The sequence below is a fragment of the Falco rusticolus genome, chromosome 1 (genome assembly GCF_015220075.1).
Source record: "Falco rusticolus isolate bFalRus1 chromosome 1, bFalRus1.pri, whole genome shotgun sequence".
Lineage (NCBI taxonomy): Eukaryota > Metazoa > Chordata > Aves > Falconiformes > Falconidae > Falco > Falco rusticolus.
Genome location: NC_051187.1, coordinates 47,492,186 through 47,507,777, shown reverse-complemented (window position 1 = coordinate 47,507,777; position 15,592 = coordinate 47,492,186).

The following is a 15,592-nucleotide window of genomic DNA, read 5'->3' as shown; positions in this document are numbered from 1 at the left end:
GTAGAAAATAAGAAGTTGGGTAGAATGAGAATGGTAGAGATTCATATATGTTTAGTTTCCCATGTCTGAAGAGGATCCCCTTCAAACAGGGAGAACCAATGCTGAGATACCCTACCAACCCGCACCCCACCATTTACACTACAAAAATTAATCCATGCTGAAGTGAGTACACTGTGAAAAACTGTAGGTCACTGAAGGTATTAGTAAGTGTTGACATATTTATTTTAATTAGAAAACAACTAATAACTTGGTTATCCCAGCAGAATTTTTCATGCCTTGAATCTACCCATAGAGGTGGAAAACTTAAAATATAACATTTGGTGATGCCTGTGTGGGAAAGTTTTTCCAGTGCAAGTTATGTTATGATTTTATGTCAAAAATTAAAGCAGGAAAACTGTGTGGCTTGTGGCTTTAACTGCCATATTTTGTTTTGGCTTACCCTATGTCATTTTAAGAGGAGTTTTAGTGTGCACAGCTGTGCACCTTGGCTCCAGTTGTAATTATGCTAGTATAACTGACAAACTCTGCCTTGCAGGCAAAACCTTGGTTTTCCTACATCTGATGCATGGGGAATAGTTATGGCTTGAAGAACATCCTGAAACAGTCACCTCAACAAATCTTGCCCAAACAGTGTTTTAAACTACCTGCTGGAAACAGTAAATCACCATTTGAGTGACACATTGTGATCATTGCAATCAAACTAAAGTGATTAAGTGAATAGCATCGGTGTGATGGCTTTCCAGTTTTGCAGTGGTACCCTTCTTAGAAGCACCAAAAGATTCATGCCTGCTTGGATGGGCAAGAACAAAGAAAAAAACCTCGCTCTTCATTTTCTCTGGCAAATGCTTCTGTGTACTCTTGCTACATGTTTAATATACATCCTTCAGCTTAGCAAGGCTTTCCAATGTATTATACATATTTCACTAGACTAGCCACTGCTCTACTTCTTTCAAAATAACAGCATTAAGAAAACGTTAATCATCAGTCTTAACTTTCCTGTATTTATTTCTTCCCTGTGAGTAAGTCATTACAGTATGTCTGATTATTATGAACAAGGAACAAACATTTCCCCTCTGTGAAGAGCAGGAAACAATGTTTGGAGAACAATCAAGTCAATTCTCCATGGAAAATGAAATGTAGCAACAGGGAGAGGCTTGACCTTTTTCCAATTAAAAGAAAAAAAATCCATTTTCATCTGAAGAAGAAGAAATCCGTTTATGTTTTCACCCAATCTGACCTCTTTTCTAAAGATGTATTTCATTGTAAAGTATATTTAAATATCAAGTAGAACCATGAAAAGAAACCAAAACACTAGGAGTTTTGGACTAAGTATTTTGCTTTCATCTTGTGAAATTCTTGTTTACATCTGCCTGCCATGGTAAATTATGTTTTCAGCTGAATGTGAAAAAAATGCACCAGATACAAAGAGAGGCCGTTCCCCTACACGGAGCACACACGAACACGCACTGCCACCTGCTCGCAGCTGTAGCTTACGTGGGGGAGTCAGCCTGGGAAATAACAGAGGCAAAGGCAAAGCAACTGCTCTGACCACAGTCCAGCTGAGGTCTTGTAAACATCAACAGTTCTCTTCTCTGGTTGGAGGTTTGAATTTTGTTCAGTATTTGTTCCAATATTTATTAAAGATCGGGGGTGGGTGGAAAAAAGAGACAAATGTGTATGGCACTGGCACAAGTAGTGGTACATGCACTGATTCCCTTAATCTGACACAGGCTGAAGTCATATGCCTCCTGTCACCTGTCCCATCCTATTGGATTTTGTACTCCAGATTTCTGTTGTATCACATAGTTCTTCCCTTTGGACTAATAATTAATTCTTTAGTGTGGGGCAGTATGTAATTTTGTTGCCACAGGAGCTAAGTAGTCACAATATGGTTCCCAGTTTGGCCCAAAGGAAGGAAGTAATTGATGCCAATTTTTAACTGATGAACAATACTTCCCTGTGTGTCAGCTCAGACATGTGGTTTGTGCATCTGGGAACTAAACACAAGGTTTAAATGTTCCCACTCGCACCCCACACAGCAGAAATTTGATGGAAATTTTTCTCCTCGCTGTGCTGTAACAGCAGCTGCCCTGACCATCTTGATACTGCCATTAAGATCCCTGGGCTGGCACTCCCGCTCCGGCCCCACAAGTACCCTGGGAACACTGATACCTCACTACATTATATTTCAGAAGAAAACGCGGATTTACCAGTCCTATGCAGCAATGATGTTGCCAGAGCTTACAGTTTTAGTATTAGTTTTTCCCTTTTGGGCACTATTTCCCTACTTGCTCAGCAATAACAGAATCTCAGGGGAGACTTTTTTCCCCCTCTTTTTAAAGCATATTTCTAGACCTTTTGACTAGGGCGGGGGGGGGGGGGGGGGGGGGGAGGCTTGAAGAAATGAAACATACAAATTTGTTGGGGCACAGAAAACAGGGGGCTAAGGTTTTTTCATCACATTTTCGAATTCACTATTTTTCATCTGAACTCATTTCCACAGGCAAAGTCATGGGTTTTAGACACCTGAGTCCGGTGTTACTGAAACAGCAAATGCTCCTTGCAGTCCTTCTGTGCTCTGAAAGCTGACACATTTCCAGCACTGAGCTCCCAGCCTTCATGCTTGCTGGACAGGAACAGCATAACTGCTCTGATCTTACCACGTCCAAAACCAAGATAACAAAAAAGGGCATAATAATATGAAGATCAATAAGACGATGAGAACTGCTTATTCTAAGGGGAGAAAGATGCATTGCAAAGAAAAATGCAATGAGCAGCGCCTGTCATGTACAAATTCCTACTCGCAGCTCACAGGAGACTGGAGAAACAGTGTTCTTTAAAAGGCTGCACACTTACAAATTGCCATGAACTATAACCCATGAAACTCATTGCCATTAGATGCTACAGAGCTTAAAACACGTCAAGAAAAAGATTAGTGCATAAGGATGAATTCAAACACTGACATGCACAAGGACGCAAAGAAGCTGGGGAGAATTTGACCTGGTGAGCAAGAGGGTATAAAGCAGTACCTGCAGTATGTAAACTTTATGGGTTTTTTTCCCCCAGAAAATAATGCTCCATTGGTGCTTGCCAAAGTACTCAGCCACCATCTGACATCAGGCTGAGAGCCTGATTAATACGTGTAAGATAACCTTTCTGGCACATTTCTTTAAAATTACTGATTGCATTGTAGCTGTGTTTCAGATTTTACTCCCTCTAGAACCAGACAGTCTGTCAAATGCATTCAGTACATAATATGTTTACTGAATTTCATGATATATTAGAAAGCTATTATTCAAAGGAATGTTCTCAATGGTTCATTCAGCTCTGGTCAAGGCTCTGCTATATGGGCTGCTGTCGGCTAAATTTGCAAATCCTCCTACACATGCAGCAAAATACCAAGGCATCACAAGAACAAGTTAACTTTATAAATCTTAGTCGCCTTTTCCCCTTGCTTGAAATAATGCTGCTGTTGTCTCATTTGCAAAATTCCTCTTGGGATATAATGATCTTTAGTCCCAACATATCGCTGTACTACCACAGAGTTCTTAACTTCTACGGTTTGTTTGCAAAATTAAGCGATTAAGCTTGCAGACTCAAAACTTCTCAAAACACTTTTTGTCTCAGAAATCTGGTGTTTGGAGCTACTTCATAAAACATAAGGACCCTGTCAGTAGTTGTCTCACATTGAGTACAGAGCAAAAGACTGATAACCATATCTTAGAAATATATAGCTAAACATTTATCATAAACTGCAGGAATATTCCGCAGATTATAATGAATATTCATTCATCACAAAACCTGATTAATTTCTCTTTTCTCATTCCATTCAGGTTTTAATGCATATTATGGACTGGATTCCACCTACTTCATGAGTCTTTTCCATTTTAACTCATTCCATTTGTACAGTTAGAGTTAAAAAAACAAAACACAAGTTGGCAATTGCATACTCCATATCTCTGTAGCATACTTAAGAAATTACATATTACCCAAAAAGTTAACTTCTGTTTCCACTGGTACTGGAAAAGCACTTCTAAATTAGCCTTACAGCAAAAAATCACTGTCATTCTGTTTTATTCTATGAAGATTTACCACCGGGGGTGCAAACCCTTCCCACCAGTCCAGAACACTGAATCCACCGATCCAACATGGGTTTTTGCAAAACTGGGCCTTGTTCTTTCTGTATGTCCTGCTAAGTGTTGAATATATTTTGCCTTTTTGTACAGTACAAAATTAGGGCTATCTGTGGACCTGTATAAGAGGCAAGAACAATAGCATAATGCTGGCGACACTATTTCTAGTCTGGCAATAAGCCCGGCACCACAGGCCAGTCAGAGCCTGCTGGTTTTGGCACCAAGCCATGATAGAATTTGTCATAGGGATATACCGTAAAAGTCGTTGAAAGGAGAGACAACGTTTGCAGTTGGTCTGTTAGGGAATTGAAGGCTACCTGTAAGGTCCAGAAACAGGGCTGCTATGGTCACAGCCTTTGCTCGTAGTGTTATGAATGACTGCATATATGGCAACATTGCAATTAGCAAGCACAGCCCAGGGACAGGGGTGTTTCAGGACCAGGCATGATATGAAAGCTCATACAAAATGCAGCTGTGTGCGGCAGGGCGAGGGCTGTATCCTACAGAAGCTGCACAGAAGAACTGCAAAGCTGAATTTGACAGCACAGTTTCAGGCCTGAGTGACAAGCCGTACTGATGTTGTCCACAGTGACAGAGGAGCTGTCTATGAGGATTTGACGGAAAAGATTAAAATCTTCATTAAACTTTAGCTGCTGGCAAGAAACCCTTAAGATGGTGTCAGGCAAAGGCCAGTCAACGAAACTGAAGGCTTGCAGTTTAAAAAATACAGACAATGAGGAACTGTTTGAAACAATGGTCAACTTTCAAATTCTTTTTATAGTTTGCCTTGGGTTTTTTTCCCAGAACAACATTATCTTGGTGTGAAAAATGGCATGCAAAAGTGAATAATTCATATATTTCTGCATTTTCAACAAACACGAAAGAATACTGAATGAATATACATTTGGTGCAAACTTCTGATCAAGAATGACCCATCTTTATAAGGATTATATTAAACATATATTATGATTATTAAACATATGATTTTCCTTAGCCTGCTGTTCGATTCCTTCACACATCTACTGTATTTAAATCATTATGCTCTTTACTATTTGCTCACTGTCATCACTGAAAATCCTTCTATAGCAAGAGCATGACTTCACTGTAGAAGCCTTTTAATTACAGCTTCTTCCAGTATTTTTCTGGCTTTTTCTGGCTTTCCCCAGTTTAGCTCTACCTCAGTCTCACATCCCAGCCTTGGCAGTGCCAGAGCCTGGGAGGGAAACCCCTTCATACAGGGCAGCTGGAGGGGAAATGGAGATGGAGGCAATAAGGCTCAACGGGAAAACAAAGCTTTGTCTCCTAAACTCTTCTGCCTTAAAAAAAAAAAAAAATGCACCTCCAGTTTGCCTTAAAGGAATCGTACTTCCAAGTCAACAGGCAGCCATGACTGCCACAACAGGGTGCTGAACCCCTGCTCGCCCCGATGCACACACCCCTGGGCTCCTCTGCCGTGAGCCTTAGCACCCCTCCATCTCAGTGCCACCTCCCAGCAGGAACTCCAATGTTCTCATGTTCTTTCTCCCTCAGCTACCTTCCACTGGAGAAAATTCAACCTTGCCTGAGCTATACTGTACATATGCTATGTGGTACATATGCTGTGCCTGGCCTTGCACCTGCCGTGCGACGACGTGGACTTGCCTGGTGGTCACCATGCTGCTGGTTGAGCTTGGTTTCACTGGACACACTGTCACTCCTGGCTAGAGACGGAGTGGGACAGCGCTCGCCCTCGGGGCCACCTCAGCCTCCAGCTTGCCTCCACTCCCGCAGGCCCTGAGATAACATGGTTGGGGCAATCTAACCTTCCAGTGTTCCTCCCCATCGCTTTCCCTGCTCTTAGGAAAGCGATTCTTTCCCTATGGCTGGTACTGAGGACCTGCCTTTCAGTGTGCTCCATCCAGCTGAACTGTGTTGAGATACTCTGTCTTGCTCTTATCTTTTCTGCTTGGTTCCATTTTTGAGCTAACTCAATGACAAGCAGCCCAGCCCAAATAAACAATCCCATACATCATCTTCATCCTAAAAAAGACAATTGTTTCCCAGTTCCTGTGGGACTGGATGGTTATACAGATGGTGTGAACATCCTTCTGTATGAAGATTTTGGCGCTGGCAGTCTCACAACTGAACACTCACTGTCCCACGATGTCTCCTTCACTTACACTAAATTGTTCAGCAGATTTACAAAGTCTTGCATTCAGTGTCTCCTCCACTTCTCAGAAGAACAAGAGGCTCAGGAGAAGCTTTATTGATCAATTCCGCCAAAGTGAGCAAAAGTTTTCAAGGAGATGCTTTATGGTATTAATTTTCCAGTGGCTGACTTGACTTGCCATGCTCCATTAAGACAGCCTTCTGTACTAAGCAAGCCTTCAGAAATGGAAAATTGTGTCTTACGGTAATTTAGACACCAACCCCCCAAAAAACAAGATTAATTCTGATAGGATATGTGCTGGCACAGTTCCAAGCAGCTGGGCTTGCACAAAGCAGCCTTTTTTTCTTTAATAGATTCTGGTGAAGTTTTGTCCCTGTCTATAAAAATTGTATTATCCTGAAAATAGCAGCAATTGAGCTTTCCCTGACCTTATCTGGAAGAAATATAAAAAAAGCTCATTTTGTTACAAAACCTAATTAATTTATGCTCTCAAAGTTCATTACAAGAACATCGTTGAAAGTTATTTGGAAAATCATAGGAAGCCTCAAAAATGTTACTTGCCATCCATTGCATGGCTGTCACCCACTGATTCCCAGGGAGTACTCTGGAAGTTTTCAATGTGTAACAATTGCACAATAGTATCCAAACCAGACACAGGATTTCCTAATCTTCAGTTTCATGCTGGAGAACTACTAAAAGCAACTATTTGTGTGGCTTTCGAGATGCAAGGCCGGGTTTGCAGCATCATCACATTGCTTTTGCAAATTCTAGACCACAAGCAAGGCTGCCATGTGCCCTAAACAGAGATGCTCATCTTGCATGAGAATTTTATTCTGCACCAAGGATTATCTTTAGAAACAATCACCCTGTGTTGAGTAGTCAAAAGACATTTAAGGATTTATTTAATTTTCATTTAATGCTTTTGTCCTGTTTTTTGTTTTCACTGAAGGCAACTTGAATGTGTTTATAAAGCAAGCTTGGAAAGCTCACATAGCGAGTTCTACATGGCTGAATTAAAAAAAAATAAACAAAACTAATCCTACTACTATAGATACCTATCTGTCTTTTTAGATTTTTGGGTTTCTAGGGGTTTTTGTTGTTTGGGTTGGCTTTTTTTTTTTTAAAGCCTATCTTCAAACCATTGCTCTATTTTGGATTTTACCTCTTCCTCTTGAGCAACTGAATTTCAAATATGTCTATAAAATATCTGATTTTTAAGGACATCACTAATTTTATCCTCAAAATCATATGTATTTCAAACCCCCACCAGCTCTCTCTTTACTTATTGAAAATGCGATCAATTCAGGATTAAGGAATTGAGAAGAGGCTAAGGAAACATTCAATCAGAGTGAAGAAAGAAGTTTAAATATCTGATGTATGGCTCCCTTTATTGTACTAAGCATACTGATTTTTGAGCAAAGCGACTTAAAGAAATAGGTCATAGCTTTTGAGGAATTATTTGATACACCTGAAAAAAATAGGCAGGTTTTCAGGCACCGAACCTTAATCAGTGGTAATTCAATGGTACCTCTGTTACAATTTTTAATGTAGTTATTACCACAGGTCAGTCACCATTTTACCAGCTGTAAATCAAAGTACAGATGCAGGTAACTAAAGGTATTGTAAACCAAATGATATTCAGTTAGACACCTAAGTACTCTTACAAATCTGTGCTCTAGCTATTTGCAATGAGACACACAGGGCACCTGAAGTGGCAGAGAGATCTGAGCACTTGTACATAAATGGAACATCCCTTCCCACAATCCCACAATATAATCAAGCCAATGTTTTGCAGAAACATTCAAATACCTTTTAAGCTACTTTCACCTGACTTTTGGGCAGAAAGAAAATTCCATGAAACACAAATTGTGTAAAAACTGAAGCTAGACCTCAAACACCATGCAAACTGAATCCTAATTTGAATGCTTCCAAGTTAACGACTGTTTCCAAGACTCAAATAAAAAACATCTGATTGCATGTAATTTTTAGAGTGCTCTTGTTTTTTCAGCCCTCATGTTTCATAAATGTTCTTTTATGTGACTGAAATGTATTGGATTTGTGAGAAGTTCTATACTTAAGTTCTGAACTACATCAAACCTCCAGGAACCAGGGCCATTTCAAAGCAGATACCTCTACGTAGCCATAGATGAAGCAGCCGACAGACAAAACACCTCCAGCTCTGATGGGCCTGAACCCTGGTATTACTGACTCCTTCAGCACACTGCTTATGATCTCAGAGCTGCAATAAAAAATAATCACTACAAGACTGCAGCTGCCCATAGAGATACAGGAGATGATACCCGCAGAAAAGTGGGAGACAAAAGGGAAATGTGTGTTAACAAGAGCCAGTGGAAGCATGAACGAGACTTCATTAACAGACTCCTTGTCCCTTGGGGACTTTGCTTTGCACCCCCGCCACCCTCCCATCCAAGACAAAGAACTGGCAAGTGCAGCCCATTCACGAACCTGGCTCTGAATCAGAATGGCCTAATTAAAAATTAATGCTCTTAGCCAAAAGCTAATGACTGCTTCACATATCTTAGAGAACGAATTGAAATACTTTCATATTTTTACAAGTAAATTAAGGCTGCCTAATTGGATTGCAGCTCCAGGAACTGCGGGTATTCACCTGGACATGCTGTGATGATAGTTTTAAAGCTGATTTGAAGCCCTATTGTCATACACGGGGCTATCGTCATTACCCAATTAATTGGCTTTCAAAGCTGTTACCAGATCCTAAGTCAGCCATAACTCACAGAATTTTAGGAAATACTTTTCAATAGTATCATTAGATTTGTGTGAAATTTCCCAATTAGAGTTTAAAAAACTGTATCACCCTCACAACGTGCCAAGTCAAAGAAAATTCAACTTTTTCAGTGTGCCATGCTTTTACTAGACTATATCTAAAATGATAAGTAATTGTATGTTTTAAGAACTGTTTGACTGCATAATTTTGTACCTATTTAATTAATTTGATGTGGCATCTAAGACTATGTCTTCAGTGAAAGAGAAATCAAATGAACTATACGAATGAGCTCAGAATAAGGTATTGTGAGGAAAGAGCATCAGAGTCAATGCTCACTTCTGCCCTTTGTTACATTTTCCCTCTGTTGTGCCAGGCAGAAATAACTCCCACTTTATGATTAAAAGAAGTTCTGCTCTCAGGATTCATTGTGATGCTCACACACACATCGTCAGTGTAGATTTCATAACAAACAGGAAGACAGCTTTTACTTTTCAGATCAGAAAAATGTTAGATGTTCAAAGTTTCCCAACATCAGTGCGTTGTAAGAAAACTCACCCACAGAAAACTGCAAAGTTTCTAAATCTGTTTCATTCACTCATCTTTTTCATGATTATATTTAGACACAATTTGCTGCATTATTTTAAACTTCTTTGGGTTTTGCCTTTGATTGTCTATTTGGAGCAAATTTCTTAATGATCTTACTCCACCTTGGAAATCAGAGCTCTACCACACTGTGCTGGGAAGCACAGCTTAGCCTGACTCTCAAGTGAGCATGTATCATCGGTATCACAAGCCTGAGCCAACGATTTCCATACTCCCTGGGGGTTCTGCCATTACATCTTCAGGAAATGTTCTACCAGGTTTTCAATGAGGAATGACCTTTAGATAAAAAGGCAGCATACAAACAGTTCAGACATCCTGGTTCAGCTGGAAATGTATTTGAAGCCGATATGATTTTAGGATCTTTTTTTTCCTGACATAAATATTCTGCTATACTTGATCCATATTACTTTGCACCTCAAAACTGCAGCATTATGTAAAATCTAGCATGTATAGTTTAGCAGCTTTCAAACTGATTATGAAACCTCAACAAGTAGAGAGCTTTCCTCAGACAAAAATTCATGATATTAAATATTTGTATTAATTCAAAGGTGAACTATTTTCCAGAAAACACTAATGTCCTTCCTCATGAACCACACTTAACAATTTCAAATTTATTCTAGCCTTTTACACAAGAGGCTGTTAAATTGGTTTAAATGAAAAACAACTCTGAATTGTATTTGCAAAATATGTGGAATGATACTTGGATTGTTTGTTAAATGAAAAGTAGTTAATATAACATGAACCACAGGTGAAAACTTCAAGTGTGGATGAGAATATAAGGTCTTCATTTGCTTGTGTTCTTGCAAGACCCTCAGAGAAAATTCACAGGATGGCTCTGAGGGGCAGGCATTATATCCGGAGTTAATGGAAAGATGTGTCAAACAGTGTCCAGACTAGCAATTCACTGTTATCTATTGTGATTCTGAGAAGTTATTGCTTCTATAAACAAGTATAGAATATATTTTGGGATCACTAAACATGCTGAAGCACCTTAAGTTAAAGTTACTGTAAAAGTCTGTATTAAAGAACCACCAGTACAAGTAAGAATCAGAACACCATTAGCAACACATAAAGAATGAATGTGGATAATTAGAGGTTTCCGTGTGCCCAGGGGTATATTTAAACATTGTTACTGTTTGGGAGGAGCTGGGTAAACTGAGACAATCTAGACACAACTTCATATTACCTAATCTTTCGTTAGCTATCTTCCTTCCAAATGATGTTACTAGCCTCTTCTTTGCCCGTGATTCATGATGTGCAAGACATGTCACGAAACACAGCACACTGACTGGGAAATCTCCTAACTTAGCCAGAAGGAAATGCTGAAAGCTGGGTGTATACATGCAGGCTGGAGGAAATCACCTATTTCCATTGGGAATTAACGGCTGCAAACTGGGCAGAGGTGGTGCTTTTCCACAGGATCCTAATGGTTGGAGCACACTTGTGAATTGAAAAATAACTGAAATCCTTCACAGCTAAACAGTACTTGAATGTTGGTAACCCACCTCTCTACAGGGGAAGGAACCATTAGAGTTGTGAAGGAACGATCACAATAGCTTTCTGAAATGGATATTTCTGAATTTCTTCTGTGGCATTACAACTGGCGCTCAGAAAATTCACTGGAAAACTTTTCAGGTCAGAGCAGATCTCTGAAATGCAGAGAAATCAAGCTCTGGTCTCTACGACGTTCATCATCCCTAGGAAAAAGACACCCTAGTTCCACTGGGCTTTAAACACAAGTCTATATGAAGACCAAAGGCTTACTTTTATGGAAATTTCCGTATACAGGAAAAGTTTTTTCTCCACTTGTGTAATACATGCTCCATTTCAGTCCAGAATGCTTGAACAGATCTTGGCAATATCTGTACACCAAGAGAGAAATGGGAAACAAAGCTTGGGAATAAGGTGTGTAATTGCAGAAGTTTCCCTGGAACTGGAGATTCAAGTCTGAGCCTTACAGGACACCACCTTTGTTCCATTAATCCCAATAAGAACTTTGTTATGGACTTGAAATACTCGCAAGAGTGGGACAAACTCTAGCAAAGCTAATCACGCACTGTGTTGCAACATCTATTGTGGCTGCAAGAGCTGAGGCTGCTGGAGTGGCCCCAGGGATGGAGTCTGGGGGGCAGGAGATTAGAGCCGGCTACGTGAGGAAGTGTGGCCTCCCTGTAATGAGATCCCACAGGGAAAGTCATCCACAGTGCAGGACTGTTCCAGACTTTCGTCATATAGTGGCAGGGAAGGTGGCAGCTTATAAACACTTTTTTGCAAGGAAGTTCTCTTCATCTTCTTCCAGTACTTAAAAAGCAGAATAACGATGATACTGAGCTCCACAAGCTGTTTTTGCAGAACTGGATTAATATCAGATCACATTTTCAGATCTACACTTCTGAAGTATGCTTTTCTCAGATGATTTGTAGTACCTCCTTACAAGGCTATTTACAGAGATTTTGGCAGGACTTCTACCCCACCAAAGAGGAATTATTTATTTTCCCTTGCTAATTACAGTGTTACCTATACTTAAAGTCAGAGAAAGGGAATAGGCTGAAAATGTGACCCTGAACTATATGGGGGAGGCAGGGTGCCAAGAAGTACTGAAACACATGTAAGTTCTGTTTTCTTAGCAAGAAAGGCCCCGATTGTGGCAGCTCGAGGATATCTACATTGGGTGGTAAAGCTGGCAGCAGAAAATCAAAGAAATCTTTGCACTAAAGCAACAGTGTAACAAAAAATACGCGTCAGCTCTCCATGGCCATGCAGATTATCAGTCAGATAAGACTGTGATAGAGGGTAAGAATTCTTTCCCAGTACGGTGTTGACACTGCACAAGCTTTAATCTGTTGTTCTTTGCTTTTCGGATCTCTTGCTTCGGAACACAAACACTAACAAGTTGACAAAAGCTGTGTTTGCGCATTATAGCTACTTGCAAACTAGCATTTCAAGTTCAAGTTTAGACATACGAGCACGCAAAGCAAAATGAAGTGGAAAGCTGTGATTTTAACGGGGATTTAAACTCTTTTGTTCTTTGACATTTTGTGGCTCTCAGAATACATCAACACTTCTGTCGCATGAGTTGCCTTGTTGGCTTAGTTCGTGCTGATACAGCCAAGCATGCATTCAAGTGCAACTAGAAGTGTAGGTTTTGATGGTATTTTGCACTTTTTCTATCAGCAAGTGCTTATTATAAGCGCTGCCCAGTGGGGTATAAATCCTGTGAATCAGCCCAGGCCCCAGCTGCAGTCCCAAGTGCAGTGACTCCTCCAGCTGGACAGAAAGAGCCTCATCCCACAGTTAGAGAGCAGCTTCAGAAAGCAGCTGATCAGGTAGCTGGCAGCACACCGAGTCTGGAGGACCTGCCGCGTCTGCCAAGCACCTTCTCTGCAGAAGGCCAGAAAAAGGCAGAACAGCACTTGAATAGAACTAAAACATCTCGTAATACAACATTTTCAAGTCTGATTGTTAAGAAAACAACACACTGCATTTTTAGTGTATATATGAGGCATTTTTTATTTCCCCTTCCTTTTCATGCTGCAACACCTTCTCAACTAACAATGGGAGTTGCCCAGTTAGAAGTGCAATAGGAACTGAACGACTACAAAGGGAACCCACCGCAGAAAAGGAACCCACAGCAGGAGGAATGAGCTAGCTGAGGCCCTCCCCAGCAGCGATCAGTCAAGATCAAGTAGCAATTTGTGGATTACCTATGTGATAACAAGCCTCATATTCTCTCACACCAGACTCTTAAAAACAACAGCCCTGGCTTCTGAGATGTCTCATCACAACCTCTCTCTCGCCTGTGCCCTCCTCTCAAAAATTCAGCTGGATACACTCTAATAATGATATACATGAAATACATTAGAAGATTCTCTCCAGGCATTTATGTATCCAAGCAGCAACTGCAAGTCTGGATAGTAGCAGTGTTAGCTCCTATAACAGGAATATTGTATGGACGAAAAAGATTTGGTAAGAAAACAAAAAGATGTTACTTTTGTATTTGAAATCTGAGAAAGAACTGGTACTGATGCTTCACATGGTTGGAGATCACCAAGAGAAAAATGAAAGGGTATTTGCTGGGTTGCAACAGAGACCTGCATCTTGTAGGGATCAGATGCAAACTAAACACTGCAGGTTTAGTGTTGGGTGTTTATCATTTAAGTGGTTCAGCTGCCAAGGGAGAAAAGGTTAAGCCTATTAGATGGAAAGAATCAAGATTTGGGAGTATTGTAGGTATTCAAACTTAGAGAGTATATAAGTTCAGTAACCTTCATGTGACAGGCCAGTGGCAGCTGTGGTAGTAGAATTGTCCATGTGATCATTAAAAGAGGTAGGAGCATGAGTGAAGGGGAGTTTGGAGAGAGATCTGTTACAGCCATGCGGGCCTGAGCATCCTAAGATAAAGAGCCTCAGATGCTTTCGTCACACAGTGAGTTTTTTTAAAGCTGGGTCTTGTCATATTTAACAGCACAAATCCTTCTATCCTCCTATAAAAGCATGATGCTTTTATAAGGCAGCTCTAGCTGCTGTTTGGGTATCACCTGTTTACTGCAACTATGTCACAGCTGCCTTCAGAGTGCACTTCGGGCAATTCTCACTTTAACATTTTGACTGTCTATTTCTTTTTCAGGAGACTTGAGGTATTAAAAAACCTAGGTGACCAGAAAAGACCCTGTCTTAGGTATGTGATATATCCATGTATATCTGAAAATTAAGGTGTATGGCCTGCAGTTGTTTCCCAGAGCAGAGCAGCTCGCTGGACTGCCAGCTCTTACCATCTGTCAGACATAGTTCTCACACTTCCTAAGGCTGACTTTCACACTGGTGCTATTTTCCTTAGCGATTAATAAATTCCATCCAAATCTCAAAGTGTTTCACATAGCTAGCTGAAGAATATCTCTGATAAGGCGTGCTTGTGCAGCTTAACAGACCTCCATGGAATGCCATGCCACCTTTTCCATTGAAGGAAATACAGATAAAGTTCCTGAATAGTGAATGCTGAAACCAAATGATTATATAAGAAGTAAATGTACTGCAGAAGGTTGAAAAGGAAATAACTACTGGAACTGAACTAATTTTTCGAGAAAACCATTTATTTCAAGATCTAGTTAAGTTAAATAATGGCATCGGTATACCCCATACCAAATACAGATACAACAATGCATCGCAGTGGGGAAAAAAAATGTTTCTGCATTTTGTGCATATTTTGTCTTTTCCAGAAAAACAAAACCCATGGAACTGCTTTTGGAAAACTTTCCTTAGGCATCAGGAGGTTTACTGTCTGCTTGCTTTCTTTTCTTTCATAGAAGACAACGCAGACTCCCAACACCCAAGCATCTCCATCCTTGCAAATAAAAATAATTTTATATATTCTTATAGATAGGGAAAAGGCCTGAACAGCTTACAACGTTGCAGCTGGTTGAATAGCCTTCAAATATAAAAATACATGGAATTCCCTTCTGGGTCCCACCAGTGGGCCACCTAGCCCAGTAGTACATCTTGGTGGAATGGGAGGTGAGCACATGATCTTGGGGCAGTATCTGTGGGCCCTTTCCACTATGTTGCCCAGCATCCAGAATTGTTGTATTAGGAATGCTAAAGGATGAAATCTTGCCTAATTCTTATGAAGTCCATGCATAAACTTACTGTCCTTGAATTTGTCTAATCCCTTTTGAATCTCCTGATACTATCAGCTTCCACAGCTCCTCGTGGCAGCATGTTCCAGAAGCTCAATACCTGCTGTGTGAAGAACTTTTTTATCTGCTTTAAAGAGATACTAGTTTTACTGGGTGCTCTACACCTCCGTTATTGCAGGATTTGCTGAATAACAATTTCTGCATTCACCTCATCCATCACCTTCATGATTTCATAAACTTAAATTACCAGCCCCTCCAGCTTTCTCATCTTCAAACTGAAGAAACCTCTCCCTACAAGACAGCGGTTTCAGCTCCAGGTGCTCTTCTC